At 35.0% G+C, this 14691-nt stretch overlaps 1 non-coding gene across 1 annotated transcript; it reads left to right on the top strand.

The window, feature by feature from the left end:
• The first annotated feature begins 302 nt into the window (after positions 1 to 302).
• LOC131645350 (small nucleolar RNA R71) lies at positions 303 to 409 on the top strand. The gene has a single exon (XR_009296979.1). It is a non-coding gene; the product is annotated as a small nucleolar RNA R71 (small nucleolar RNA).
• The last annotated feature ends 14282 nt before the right edge of the window (positions 410 to 14691 follow it).

The following is a 14691-nucleotide window of genomic DNA, read 5'->3' as shown; positions in this document are numbered from 1 at the left end:
CAGCGGCAGCGGTGGCTGAAGGAGTGATGGTTAAGTTCTCGATCTTTTGAGTTAAAGCGTCTACTTTAGCGTTAACGCGGTCTATACCACTTATTTCGTACATTCCTCCTTTGGTTTGGGCTTTCTCTAGAGCGGCTCGTTCTCCACCCCATTGGTAATGGTTTTGTGCCATGTTCTCTATGAGTTTGTATGCTTCATCATGGGGTTTGTCCATTAATGCTCCGCCAGCAGCGGCATCTATAGTCATTTTAGTGTTATATAAGAGACCACCATAGAAAGTATGTATGATCAGCCATGGTTCGAGTCCATGATGAGGGCATATTCTAAGCATGTCCTTGTAACGTTCCCAAGCTTCGAAGAGCGATTCGTTATCTTTCTGGGTAAATCCGTTGATTTGACCTCTAAGCATAGCAGTTTTGCTAGGCGGAAAGTATCTCGCTTAGAATACTCTCTTCAATTCGTCCCACGTAGTTATGGAATTGGAAGGCAGGGATTGAAGCCACGCTCTCGCTCTATCTCTCAAGGAGAAAGGGAAAAGGCGTAATCGAATAGCTTCGGAACTAACGTTGTTGGCTTTGATAGTGTCGGCGTATTGCACGAACACAGATAAATGGAGATTGGGGTCGTCTACAGGGCTTCCAGAGAATTGATTCTGTTGAACAGCTTGGACCAACGAAGGTTTGAGTTCGAAATTGTTTGCCTCAATCGCAGGTGGTGCGATACTCGAATGCGGTTCAGCGCGCGAAGGAGCGGCATAGTCTCTAAGAGGACGAATAGCAGCCATCTCTAACTTCGGGGTGATTTGATTAATTTGATCAGTAAAAATCAATTCCTGATTAATCGGAATTTGTGCTACTTCGGGAAGATTGCGAGCTCGTCGTTTGACGTTAATGAAACGTTCGATCTCGTTAATTCGTTGTATTAAATCTCCTCCTTGTGAACAAGTATTTGGCATACAATCGTTCAGAAATAAAGGGAAGAATTGTCCTAGTCTCTACGGTGTAACAGTGAGTTACGATATCGACTTAAATAGTCCCCGGCAACGGCGCCAAAAACTTGATCGCGACTTTACGTGTCTATAAATCTGATAACTGCAAGTGCACAGTCGTGTCGTGTAGTTTTAAAAGATATCGAATCCACAGGGACTATGAATCGATCTACCGTTATCTAAGGTTACTATGTAAAGCTAGGAGTACTAAAATTTCGATTGTTCCTAAGGGAAAGTGATTGTGAGAAAATAAAGAATAATAATAAAAGACAGGTATCAGTATGTATTTCGTTTAACTAAAAGTAATCCGAAGGTCCATTGGCTTTTGCATAATTAAATTAAAAATCTTTACTAATTCCATTGATTAAAAATCCTCGTCTCAAACTTTCGCTCTGTTGATTCAGACTACTATCCTAATCCTAATGTACGCTTTCGCCATCCCATTAGATTTTAGAAAAGCTTTTTGGAAACAATGTAATTAATAAAATGCCTATTTTACGAGGTTGTTATCTATTTAAATCTCCTAATCTCAAACTTTCGCTCTGTTGACTCGGAGCAAGCTAATAACCCTAACGTACGCTTTCGCCATCCCGCTCGAGTGTAAAAACAATTTTTGAAAATAAATAAGTTCCAATTAGTTTTAATACGCTTTCGCCATCCTTAAAACTAATGTCCTATGTCTACTATCTGGTTAAAGATCTCAAACTTTCGCTCTATTGATTTTAACCTTTGACCGTCCTAACCCCTCAAACTTTCGCTCTATTGGTTTTAAGACTTACTAATTAAATTAGACATATAAACCAAAAATAAGTGATAATTAATAAAACATAATTAAGCCAATTTATTTCAGATCCCTACGGTTAACTTACTTTACATACCGACACCTTTAGTAATTTAGCCAGACATATTAATACGATTAAACATGCATAAATCGGTTCGGTTCATAATACTAAGCATATTAATTGGCATATAATATATCATGCAAACAAATATAAATAAGGCGGTAAATAAAAACCTGAATTAAATAAATGGTAACTGGATCTTCAAGTACTGAACTTCCACCACAGGTTGGCTGGATCGTTCTTCGAAATTTAAATGGCAGAAAATAAAAACAAGGAAATAAAACGATAAATCTAACGTAAGGCTAGATCTATAAAAAGTTCACAACAATTTCCAGTGTAGAAATCGTTGTGAGAAAATAAACGGTTGAATGAAAGCAGAATAAAGAAAAGCAGTTTGCGGTACAATTTCGGCAGCACTTCGTTGGCAGGAAATCGGACCCTTTGGAAGTGAGATAGCAGGTCCTATTTATAGGAGAGGTTCTGCAGTGACGTTGCGTGAAAAGAGGAACTTTTTGCAGACTGGGCGTGGAGACGTGCGTCTCCGTTTCTTCAGGAAGACTTGAGACGTGCGTCTCAAGTGGAGAGAATCTAGGGGCAGTTGGAGACGGGCGTCTCCTCTTGGTGACGTGGCAGAAGAGAACGTGGAGACGTGCGTCTCCACTTGCTTGCATGGTTTGGGCTACGCATTTTTGTTCCTTTGTGGGCTGGTTCGTCTCTTTTGGGCCTTTGGGTCCTTAATTGCACCCTTCTTTCACTTCAGCACTCCCTTTTCATCTTTTAGGCATAAATATTGGTCATTTAAGCTCAATTTTCTTTCCTTTTCGCAAATAGTCGTAATTGAAGTGTAAAACCTGAAACAAAGCAAATACACGCGTAATATCATAATAAATTAACATAATAAACGGAAAATGCTATAAATATCTATGGATTTTAAGCTAAATATACGATATAAAATCGTGTTATCAGCTGCTAATGGTTTTGATCTCAACAATACCTTGGAGTTTCAAAGAAGGAAGAACTACTTCATGCTTTTATAAGGTCCTACCTTCCCTTCTATAGTCAAAGAGTTTTGGTCTAACGCTTACATCTCAAAACAGTTTTTAATCAGCTCTAAAGTCCTTGGTAAAGATATCTGCATTTGTGAAAAGGATATTTCAAAACTTATCCAACAAGATAGTTCAGGTGTTCGCTACAACAGCAAAAAGCTGCATTGGAGAAGAAAAAAAGGAAAGGAAACCTATGGAGATATGGTTCAAGAGTTACTCCCATTCCTTTTCAAGAATGGGAAAGATTCACATAAGGCTATCTGGATGACCTTCTGAAGATGGATGGAAATTAATTCTGATTTCATGAAATCCATATGTCTTCTGGAGACTAAAAAAAGTTATGAGGAATGGATGAAAACCTTCACAAACCCTCCTTTGAGTTTTACGGCTCCAGAGGTTTGGTTCTTGAACCTGAACAACTTGCTACTGCTACTACTGGTACTCTAGAAGCTGTTGCTGCTGATACTTCTTGTTCTGCAATTGTATTGACTAATGATCCATCTTTTGGCTCCAAAGAGAAAGAATCTACGGTGTCTGAAGACCACCCAGCGAAGCTGAAAGCTATTTTGAAAAAACGGCAGGAGGAAAATTGCCTCATCCATCAACGCTTGGATAAGCATGATGAAACGATTGCTGCTTAGGGTGCTTCGTTCAAGCAGATGTCTGAATTGTTGATGAATTTCATGTCTGAATTGATGATGAATTTCATGTCAAAGTTTGATAAGGAGTATTCTTAGACCTTAGCCCTTTTTATTAGAACTTAAGAATACTTTTTCTTTTGTCTCTTAAACAATTGTATCTTTATCCCTTCATTTCAATGAAAATATTTCTTTTATCTTTAAAAGTCTTTTTGATAATGACAAAGGGGGAGAAAGAGTGATGATTTTGATAGTATTTAATCTCATTCTCAAAGACCAAACATGACAAACATGATATAATATGATTTTTCAACTAACCAATGTTTGATGTTTGATTCAGGAACTTTGCAAAAGTTCACTGGTTTTCATAGACAAGTTATCTAGCGAAGATCATTATATGGTATAAGACCATCTAGCATCAAAAGAGCCCAAGAGTTGGCTTCATAAGAGGAGATCAAGATGTTGGCGTCAAAATACATAATTAATATCAAGATGCATGAAGGAAGCTCTAATGTGCTAAGCATCTCGATGGAAAGTATACGTTCATTAGAAGCTGTGAACTATCTAAAATGAATATTGCTCATATATTATTTTGAAACTTGATACTCTAAGAAGTTATTTCCTCTCACACAATGTGATGTGTTAAGAAGTTATAAGCTTTTTGAGAAAAAAAAGGTTGTTAACCTATGCTCTGATAATCCACACACTCATTCTGATTCAACACATATGTGCTCTGATACAAAGTAAGTTTTAGAAGTTATGAACTCTCTAAAAATATGGTTAAATCAAGCTTTGATACCTATCTCTATTCATAAGTCGTGAACTGTCTGAAAGTAAGGTGATCAAGTGTTGATAACACCTATTATTCAGAAGTTATGAACTTTATGAAAATATGGTAATTTAACTCTAATGCTTCAGAAGTTTAGAACTTTCTCGAAGCATGACAAGGGTAATCTATCACTAAGCATTTTTCACAAAGCTGTTTGAAAGAATGTTCAATGTGTGCTCTGGCAACGTTTGCTCCTTTTCTACAAAGTTGTTCAAAAGTTACGGACTATCTGAAAGTTGTTGTAACCAGGTTCTGAAATACTAGACTCTGATACTTCGGAAGTTGTAAACTTTCTGGAAGTGTAGTAAGTCTACCCCCTTTCTGGTAATGATTCAGAGGTTGTGAACCTTCTGAAGATTTGATGACATGGTCTAACGACATGGTCAGAAGACATGATCTAAAACATGGTCCAAGACATAGTCAAAAGACATATTCTAAGACATGGTCTAGGATATGGTTAGAAGACATGATCTATAACACGGTCTTAGACATGGTCATAAGACATGGTCAAAAGACATCTTCAGAAGACATGGTCAGTCAGGAATTAGTTCAGGTGTTAAACCTTCAAATGAAACGTTGTTATGCACCATCTGGTGGCATGATTAAAGTTCTCAAAGAAGCAAGTTCTAGTTCTTATGTTTGATGTGTGGCATCAAGAAACTTACTAAATAGGTTCTGACACTCATAGTGTTCTTATAGTAAACCATGTTCTGAGATGAAGACTAGGTGTTCAAGTCAGACTCTACTGAGACGTCAAAAGGGAAGTATTCCTTCTCTTTGTTACCTTTTGCGAGTCTTGGGCTCAAGGGGAGACTCTAAACAAGCGTAAATGAATTTTGGGTATTAATAGCTTCAGGGGGAGTTGGTTAGCTTTTCTGAATTTGAGTTTTATGGTGATTACCCTGTATAAATTTTTCTATAAAAATACATGGTTTTGTCATCATCAAAAAGGGGAATATTGTAAGAACAAGATTGATTTTGGATTTGGACTTAATTTTTGATGATAACTTTACATGGTATATAAGAGATTTTGCCTTGCACGTTCTAACTTTGGTAAGAAGGCGTGTGATGTCATTAGGTTCTGAACTCAACACTCTAGAATAATTCCTATTATGTGTTACAAAGGAAGTCAAGATTATGTATGCTACTTCTACAACCGTTCTGAGGAATGTTAATACAAGAGCTTCTGATCGTGACTTTTACAAGGAAGCTTTGGAGGCCTTCTAAAGCTTTGCTTTTGTGTTCCAAGTTATGAAGATGTTGAAGACGAGGTTTTGCTGAAAATGTTTTGAAGATATGAAGACATCTCTTCTGAAGATCAAGTGCTGAAAACTTTGAAGACAAGGTTCTGCTGAAAAAAGTTCTAAAGACTCAAAGAATTAGGCAAAGAAGACTCAAGTTTTGGTGCTTCTACAACATGCTTCAATCAACATACAATCAGAAGCCTCTGAAGACTTAGAAGATCAAGAATGAATTTTGTGTGATGGTTAGCATAAAAGTGACGTAAAGAAAATTCTAGTTGTACTTGTTATCTATCATTCCCACCATGACCGTTAGGGACTTCACATCTGTACTTTGTGTTTCCTATTCAACCCTCCAACGGATCTATCCTTCTCTATAAAATAAGTCATTGGAAGAATTTGAAATTAATGATTCAGTTCTACAGAACTACACCAAAGCGCTGCACAAAATCTGTAGTTATTTGTATAATATTGAATTTTTAGCAAAGAGCTTTTGTTTGTATCCTTCTTTCAACACTTTTTTGGTGTTGTACTTAAACATTGTGTAATATGCTTATTAGAAGTATCTTTGTAATACACACTTTATAAATCAACATTTGTTGATAAATACCTTGAGGGACTAAGTTTTAGTCATAATTCTCAAGAAGACTCTGGCTGCGGTCATAGTGGTTTCGCAATAAGGATAAACTGAACTTGTTCGGGTTATCAACAAGGTTGACCAAACTTATTGTGGTTGATACCTTGGGAGACTAGTGTTAGTCAGAATTCTTAAAATGACATTGGCTACAGTCATTGTGATCATCTGTAACCAGTTTGGTTATAGTAGATTAAGTCCTTATTGAGAAGGAAAAATCACCTTGGCGGGTGGACTAGAATAACTTCGTAATAGTGAACCTAGATAAAAATAATTGTGTTCATCTATTTTTACCCACTTGTTAATTGTGTATTTGAGTTGCGAAAAGTTTATATTTGGTGAAACCCAATTCAAACCCCTCTTTCTTGTGTTTCTCGCAACTTCAAACACTTCCAAGGAAATTTCCTTCAAAGGTGAGAATGACTCAGATGCCCAATATTCAAGAAGATTAAGAAACTGGCGGAGGAAGGAATTCTAAGTGGAACTATCATATACTCGATACCATTGGCATAGGCTTCGAGTATAGCGGCGAGTCTAGTTCTTCCTAATTAATTTGTGGAAGTCGATGAGCAATTCATTCACCCCCTTGCATGAAGAAATTGCTTGAAATGGCTGAAGGCTCTGGAACATCTATGGTCAAGAGACTTGCGATTGTGGTTTTTTTAGCTTTGACCTTGGAATAATTATTTGAGACGTTAAAAGATCGACATGATGTAGAATGTGTTGTGATTAGTAAGCGGAGGAAGCGGAGCATAGGAATTCATAATGGTGGGAGAAGTCATGAGGACCATATCATATTCTCTAGCCATAGGAGGCAAAGTTTATCTTGCAGGATCAAGAAATTCGTCGTCACCTAAATATCAAGTATAGAGTTGATCAAATTATACAGTGGAAAAGAGATCCACTGTTTTTGGTGCAACTGTTAAGAGGCGGTGGATTTTCATGAAAATTCATGGGAATCAAAAAACAATTCCCATTGATAGAAACAATGTTGGGGGGGGGGGGTGTTTTACGCGTGATCAGTTACCATGTGTGCTATAATTTTCAACGTCTAAACAACAATAATTCAGGTGAACTTTATGAGTTGAAACATATTTCCAAAGTATTTTGGTTTGTTTATGTTAGGTCTTGTGTGTGTTATAATCTTGGAGTTTCTCGTTGATATTTTACGTTTTTTGGTATGTTAGCAAGTCGAATACAGGTTTTGAAGCTGAGAGGATTGAGGATCGGATGCAAAACCGGACAAGAACAAGAGAGTTTCTTCCTTTACGCGTAATAATGGAGATGTTACGCGTAAGGACTTAATGTAACACCCCATTTCTACCCGAAATTATATAAAAAAAAAAAAAAAATTATTAGAGTTTTCAAAATTTCTCAATAAACAAATGAGGCGTCACATAATTAAACAAAACAAATCACCTCGTCGCATAAAGCGGATACATAGCACCTTTGAAAATAGAATAACTTATTTTATTAAAACACAGCGGAAATCACTTAAGAATGTATTCAATAAAATATCTTCAGTTAACTTAACATTTTGTCCAACCAAAATGAAACAATTAAATAGCAACATCAATAATAATATAAATCGTTCCCCCCAGAGTGCTACGTATCAGAGCGACAACCGACTCGAGTAACGACAACTAAATCTTCATACTTGAATACCTGCACATTGCCAATATAAAGGCAACGGCGAAACAAGAGAAAAGGGTGAGATATCAAATCATATAAGTGGGCGTATGATAAATTGCATACTAGGATTCGGACATATAAAATCATTACATCGCAAGTATCAACAGTTACCATACACATCATACTTCCACAGTTCATTAATCTCACATGTTTTTCATCACACAACAAGTCATAATCATGTGAATAGTATCATCTAATAAATTTCACATATTCAAGTAAGCACAAAATTCAATAGTATAATACTCAAAAGATTCAATACCATTATCCCAAATATATACACAATCCATCATTATCACATATTCACACGTTTAACCAATTATATATCAAAATATCACCAATTTCAATTATCACATCTCATGTACACATGACAATCACATAAATGCATATATTCAAACATCACTTAACCTCAATGTGACTCAATGCAAGACATGTGACTCTATGCATGTGGTACCCAATGTGGACCCAAAGTTCCACCGCTTCCGATTCATATAGAATCTAGCCACGCTTCAGATCCGGACAAGATCAAAGCCACCAAATGTAAACATATAGTTTACCGCTTTCCGAATTCACTCTAGAATTCAAGCCCCGCTTTTGTTTCAAAGCAAACCACCTTTGTTTCAAGGCACACCATGACATGAATGCATGTACAATGTTGACAAACATATGCAATTAAGATCATCTCTACCATCTTAATATTTAGCATATCACAATAATTCAACTCGATGAATTATCCACCAATTGTACACAACATTCACAACACATACATATCATTCACATATAAAAGGCCAATTAATCAATTACGATTCACAAAATCCAGTTAACACTAGTAACCATACTATCTCATGTTAATTCTCATTTTGCCAATTATATATGAACATACACATTTAAAATCAAGCAATTAATCATTAAAATTAATGTTATCCAACTACCCACAGAGAATCAATATCAAAACAACATCATTGACATAATAATATATATTTCTCAACATACATATTCAAGTCAAAACACAATTACGGATAAATCCTCAAAATATCGTAATTAACCGACAAACCAAATAGTTGATCTAATTCCAATTATATTCTAATCAATTAAACACATTGAAATTAATTCAACTATTAATTTAATCAACCAATTAATAATCACACTATATTAATTTAATTCACTTCTATTTCTACTCCATTTCCAATTTTATAGCATTCTATTGCTCAAGACCATTTTTATTAAAAGAATATCGCGCTAGTTTTCTAACGCCTCGAACGAAGACTCAAACGGAGTTACGGTTCAAAAGATATGAATTGTTAAAGTTCCAATGAAAAAAACAAACACCGACATTATACACTGACAACTCTAGACATGTCAGAATTACTCAAAACAAATAAAAGTCTAACTCTTAATAACCCAAAACAACTCTGACAACTTATTGTCAACTCTAACAACTCTATTGACAACTCTAACAACTCTATTGACAATTCTATTAATTATTATAATTTATTTATAAAGAATATTTAAATTAAACACAATTTCAGTCGATTAGTAAAATATCACAATTTCAACAAAATAACACCACCATGTTAATGTACTAATTAAACTTAGCTACCACGTTAATTTTCATCGAATTCCGGGCAACTAAATATACCGCTTAATTCGGCTATTTTGATCAAACGGGATTGTTTTGAATTATATAATTTCTAGTGACTAAATTTATATACCTTATAATTTCTACTGACTAAACTTATATAATTTCAAAACGCCATTCTTTGATAAAATATTGATTAACTTAATAGTATTAATTAGTACTATTTCATGGAAGCTGTCAAACAAAACAAGGTTTATTACTCTAGATCCAGCATTAACCTCCCCTTTTGATTTGACTCTTTAATGAACACAGGTTGAATAAGAAAAGAACATGCAGCTAACAAGATGTGAATATTAGTTGAAAGCAAGGAATCAAGTAATCACAATAATTGGAATTTTGGATTCTTTCTCCTAAATTAATAAGTTAATCACCCTTCACGTTTTCTTTTAAATGTTTTGTCCAAATTGAAAAGAAAGAAACAATGTCGCTCGTCCGTCAATGCGCAAGCATGCCGCCGTTCCGTCACTGCCATCCGTTAGGCATTATAGACTCTCACCACATACAGCACCAACAACACATTTTCTTGTACTAGTATATCTCAATACTCGCGTTTAACACAACATCAACAAACAGCAACAACAGCAATTAAATAAAAACACTAATTCAACTACATGGGGTGATTCTCTATTTTCCAGCAACAATTAACACAACAATTGCAATAAATCTACACACCTAATCCCCAACATGCAAGGTTTCATAAGCCCCATTATATGAATAGAACCCCACCCTTACCTTATCAATTGAAGCAACTCCATGGGTCTCCGATTCACACTTCCGATTAGGCACCATAGATGGAAATCTTCAAGCTTTGTTCATCCTCTCCAAAACTTACCTCTTTCTCTTCTATTCTTGTTTTCTCCAAAAATGACAACTACTCTCTAAAACCCTAATTTTATCATTCTAATTGGGCTTAGTCTTTCACTTCCTTTTTATTATTCTTCACAAATTAATTAGGCCCAATAAGATAAATAACTCCAAATAACCAATACCTCACTTAATAATATTCCACCGATATAATAATTTCGACTTATAAATAATATTATTCTTAATATTATTTTCCGACTATCCGACTTCAATTTATATAATTCCAAATATGCTCTTAAATAACACCGACAATCCAAATTCAACTAAATCAAATATTTAAATCCTTCAATAATTTAATTAAACAATTTAATTAAATTCGGGGTGTTACAACTCTCCCCCACTTAGAATATTTTCGTCCTCGAAAATTTGCTCAACACTATCCAAATACAAACCTCGTATCCAAATCTCAAATCTCCAAATCGCGCTTGGTAACACTTCGATCACTATCTCTTCGTCAGAACAACGATTCTCATGAACACAAACACATTACAGTTCTTACCTGTTTTGCAGTAATCAACGACTCAATGCAGTATTCTGGCGCATCACACTTATTCCAACAGTCCATCAATCCAAATATCAAGATAACTCATCTTTACCGACTTCTAGCATATAGTTTCTTACTCCCCCAAGCCTTACAACAACAGTATCACCTAAGGCTTCCGCTGCTCAACTCTGATAATTCTCTTTTAAGTCACCATTCTCGATAAAATTCCGTCTACTTATATGGTTCACAAATTCTCGATCCAATATAAACTTTCATCAATACTCATCCTCACATCGTTGTTTACTTAATATTTCCAATCTTTCACTTTGCGACATTCGCTTGCATAAAACATACCACACCGATTGTTAATCTCATCTAATTATAACTCAACCATCCCTCTTACCAAGCTACACAAACGGATGGGCGACTATCTTCACGGTAAAATATAGATACTCTTTCTACACTATTAAGACAACAAGACAAATCTATAACGTCCAACACGAGTTTAGTCTACCATTAACAATAGATTGAGGGTGATCAGTTCCCCAATTTGCCAATTAGTATCCGACAACCATAGTGGAGTATAAATCGTTGTTACATCATAATAGCGTTTTTTCCGAATTTCCACTTAAATCCAATAACACGACATAATCCAATAATTCACTTTGGGTTTTCACAACTCCTATAACTTCTTACTCAATTGATTTTGTCGATGAGACACTGACGTCCAAACATAATACCAAATCTGATTCACAATTACTTAGCATCACACACTCGTCAAACATCTTTAAAACTTATATCTCGTCTTCTCATTTTAATCATTAACAACAAGTTCTGCTTAACTTCACTTCAGACATTTGCGGTAACAACCATTCTTATTCAACAGACTTACACATTTCCATAAGGTATAATACAACTTCACCTCTTCATAGGTTCAAACGGTACATCCAATTGATACTCGAAACTCAAGATACGAATCTCTGACGTTATCCAAATTGCAAACATCAACGTCAAGCATCGATAATTTTTATGTTATCTCCCAAATTCCTCAAATAACTTCGACAATAACTGCACCCCATCCCAACATCATCACGTCAAACTCAAATCTATTATGGCTGCGACAATCATTCTTATAATACATTTCATCTCGTTATCTTTATGACGCTTCAAACGGAGTTTAAATCAGATATCTGAAACTCAAACTACGCGCATTATCGAGTTCTAACTCGGGTTCACGATTCACAACACTTCACACATCGACTACGTCCGTTAATCACTTATGCGAGTCTAACATAAATTCTACTGCAACTTTATCACTTTAACACTTGTCAAACACCAACATCAGACGCAAAGGTTAAACACACCGACAAGTTCTCAGTCCTTAACTGTGCTGAACATCGCCACTCTCTAACTTCTGTCTCCCAAAATTATCCTTAACTTCACATCGTCTTCGACTCTGAGTAACATCCAAAACTCTCAACAACACTTGCATCGTCGCTTGTCGACAGCATACCTGACCATCCCTTACAACAGAAACATCTTCGAGAAGTAAAACTTCTCCCCCACTTTGAATCAAACTAGTTCCTGCAACAAAACAAACAAGTACGGACAGTGTTCACACACTCGTCGCGTACCAAGGGATAGACAACAATTAGACAACATTGGCCGGACAGACCGACCTGGCTCTGATACCACTAATGTAACACCCCATTTCTACCCGGAATTATATAAAAAAAAAATTATTAGAGTTTTCAAAATTTCTCAATAAACAAATGAGGCGTCACATAATTAAACAAAACAAATCACCTCGTCGCATAAAGCGGATACATAGCACCTTTGAAAATAGAATAACTTATTTTATTAAAACACAGCGGAAATCACTTAAGAATGTATTCAATAAAATATCTTCAGTTAACTTAACATTTTGTCCAACCAAAATGAAACAATTAAATAGCAACATCAATAATAATATAAATCGTTCCCCCCAGAGTGCTACGTATCAGAGCGACAACCGACTCGAGTAACGACAACTAAATCTTCATACTTGAATACCTGCACATTGCCAATATAAAGGCAACGGCGAAACAAGAGAAAAGGGTGAGATATCAAATCATATAAGTGGGCGTATGATAAATCGCATACTAGGATTCAGACATATAAAATCATTACATCGCAAGTATCAACAGTTACCATACACATCATACTTCCACAGTTCATTAATCTCACATGCTTTTCATCACACAACAAGTCATAATCATGTGAATAGTATCATCTAATAAATTTCACATATTCAAGTAAGCACAAAATTCAATAGTATAATACTCAAAAGATTCAATACCATTATCCCAAATATATACACAATCCATCATTATCACATATTCACACGTTTAACCAATTATATATCAAAATATCACCAATTTCAATTATCACATCTCATGTACACATGACAATCACATAAATGCATATATTCAAACATCACTTAACCTCAATGTGACTCAATGCAAGACATGTGACTCTATGCATGTGGTACCCAATGTGGACCCAAAGTTCCACCGCTTCCGATTCATATAGAATCTAGCCACGCTTCAGATCCGGACAAGATCAAAGCCACCAAATGTAAACATATAGTTTACCGCTTTCCGAATTCACTCTAGAATTCAAGCCCCGCTTTTGTTTCAAAGCAAACCACCTTTGTTTCAAGGCACACCATGACATGAATGCATGTACAATGTTGACAAACATATGCAATTAAGATCATCTCTACCATCTTAATATTTAGCATATCACAATAATTCAACTCGATGAATTATCCACCAATTGTACACAACATTCACAACACATACATATCATTCACATATAAAAGGCCAATTAATCAATTACGATTCACAAAATCCAGTTAACACTAGTAACCATACTATCTCATGTTAATTCTCATTTTGCCAATTATATATGAACATACACATTTAAAATCAAGCAATTAATCATTAAAATTAATGTTATCCAACTACCCACAGAGAATCAATATCAAAACAACATCATTGACATAATAATATATATTTCTCAACATACATATTCAAGTCAAAACACAATTACGGATAAATCCTCAAAATATCGTAATTAACCGACAAACCAAATAGTTGATCTAATTCCAATTATATTCTAATCAATTAAACACATTGAAATTAATTCAACTATTAATTTAATCAACCAATTAATAATCACACTATATTAATTTAATTCACTTCTATTTCTACTCCATTTCCAATTTTATAGCATTCTATTGCTCAAGACCATTTTTATTAAAAGAATATCGCGCTAGTTTTCTAACGCCTCGAACGGAGACTCAAACGGAGTTACGGTTCAAAAGATATGAATTGTTAAAGTTCCAATGAAAAAAACAAACACCGACATTATACACTGACAACTCTAGACATGTCAGAATTACTCAAAACAAATAAAAGTCTAACTCTTAATAACCCAAAACAACTCTGACAACTTATTGTCAACTCTAACAACTCTATTGACAACTCTAACAACTCTATTGACAATTCTATTAATTATTATAATTTATTTATAAAGAATATTTAAATTAAACACAATTTCAGTCGATTAGTAAAATATCACAATTTCAACAAAATAACACCACCATGTTAATGTACTAATTAAACTTAGCTACCACGTTAATTTTCATCGAATTCCGGGCAACTAAATATACCGCTTAATTCGGCTATTTCGATCAAACGGGATTGTTTTGAATTATATAATTTCTAGTGACTAAATTTATATACCTTATAATT

Source organism: Vicia villosa, linkage group LG1 (genome assembly GCF_029867415.1).
Source record: "Vicia villosa cultivar HV-30 ecotype Madison, WI linkage group LG1, Vvil1.0, whole genome shotgun sequence".
Taxonomy (NCBI): domain Eukaryota; kingdom Viridiplantae; phylum Streptophyta; class Magnoliopsida; order Fabales; family Fabaceae; genus Vicia; species Vicia villosa.
Note: the sequence above shows the minus strand (reverse complement) of the source record. Positions and strands in the feature narration are given on the sequence as shown.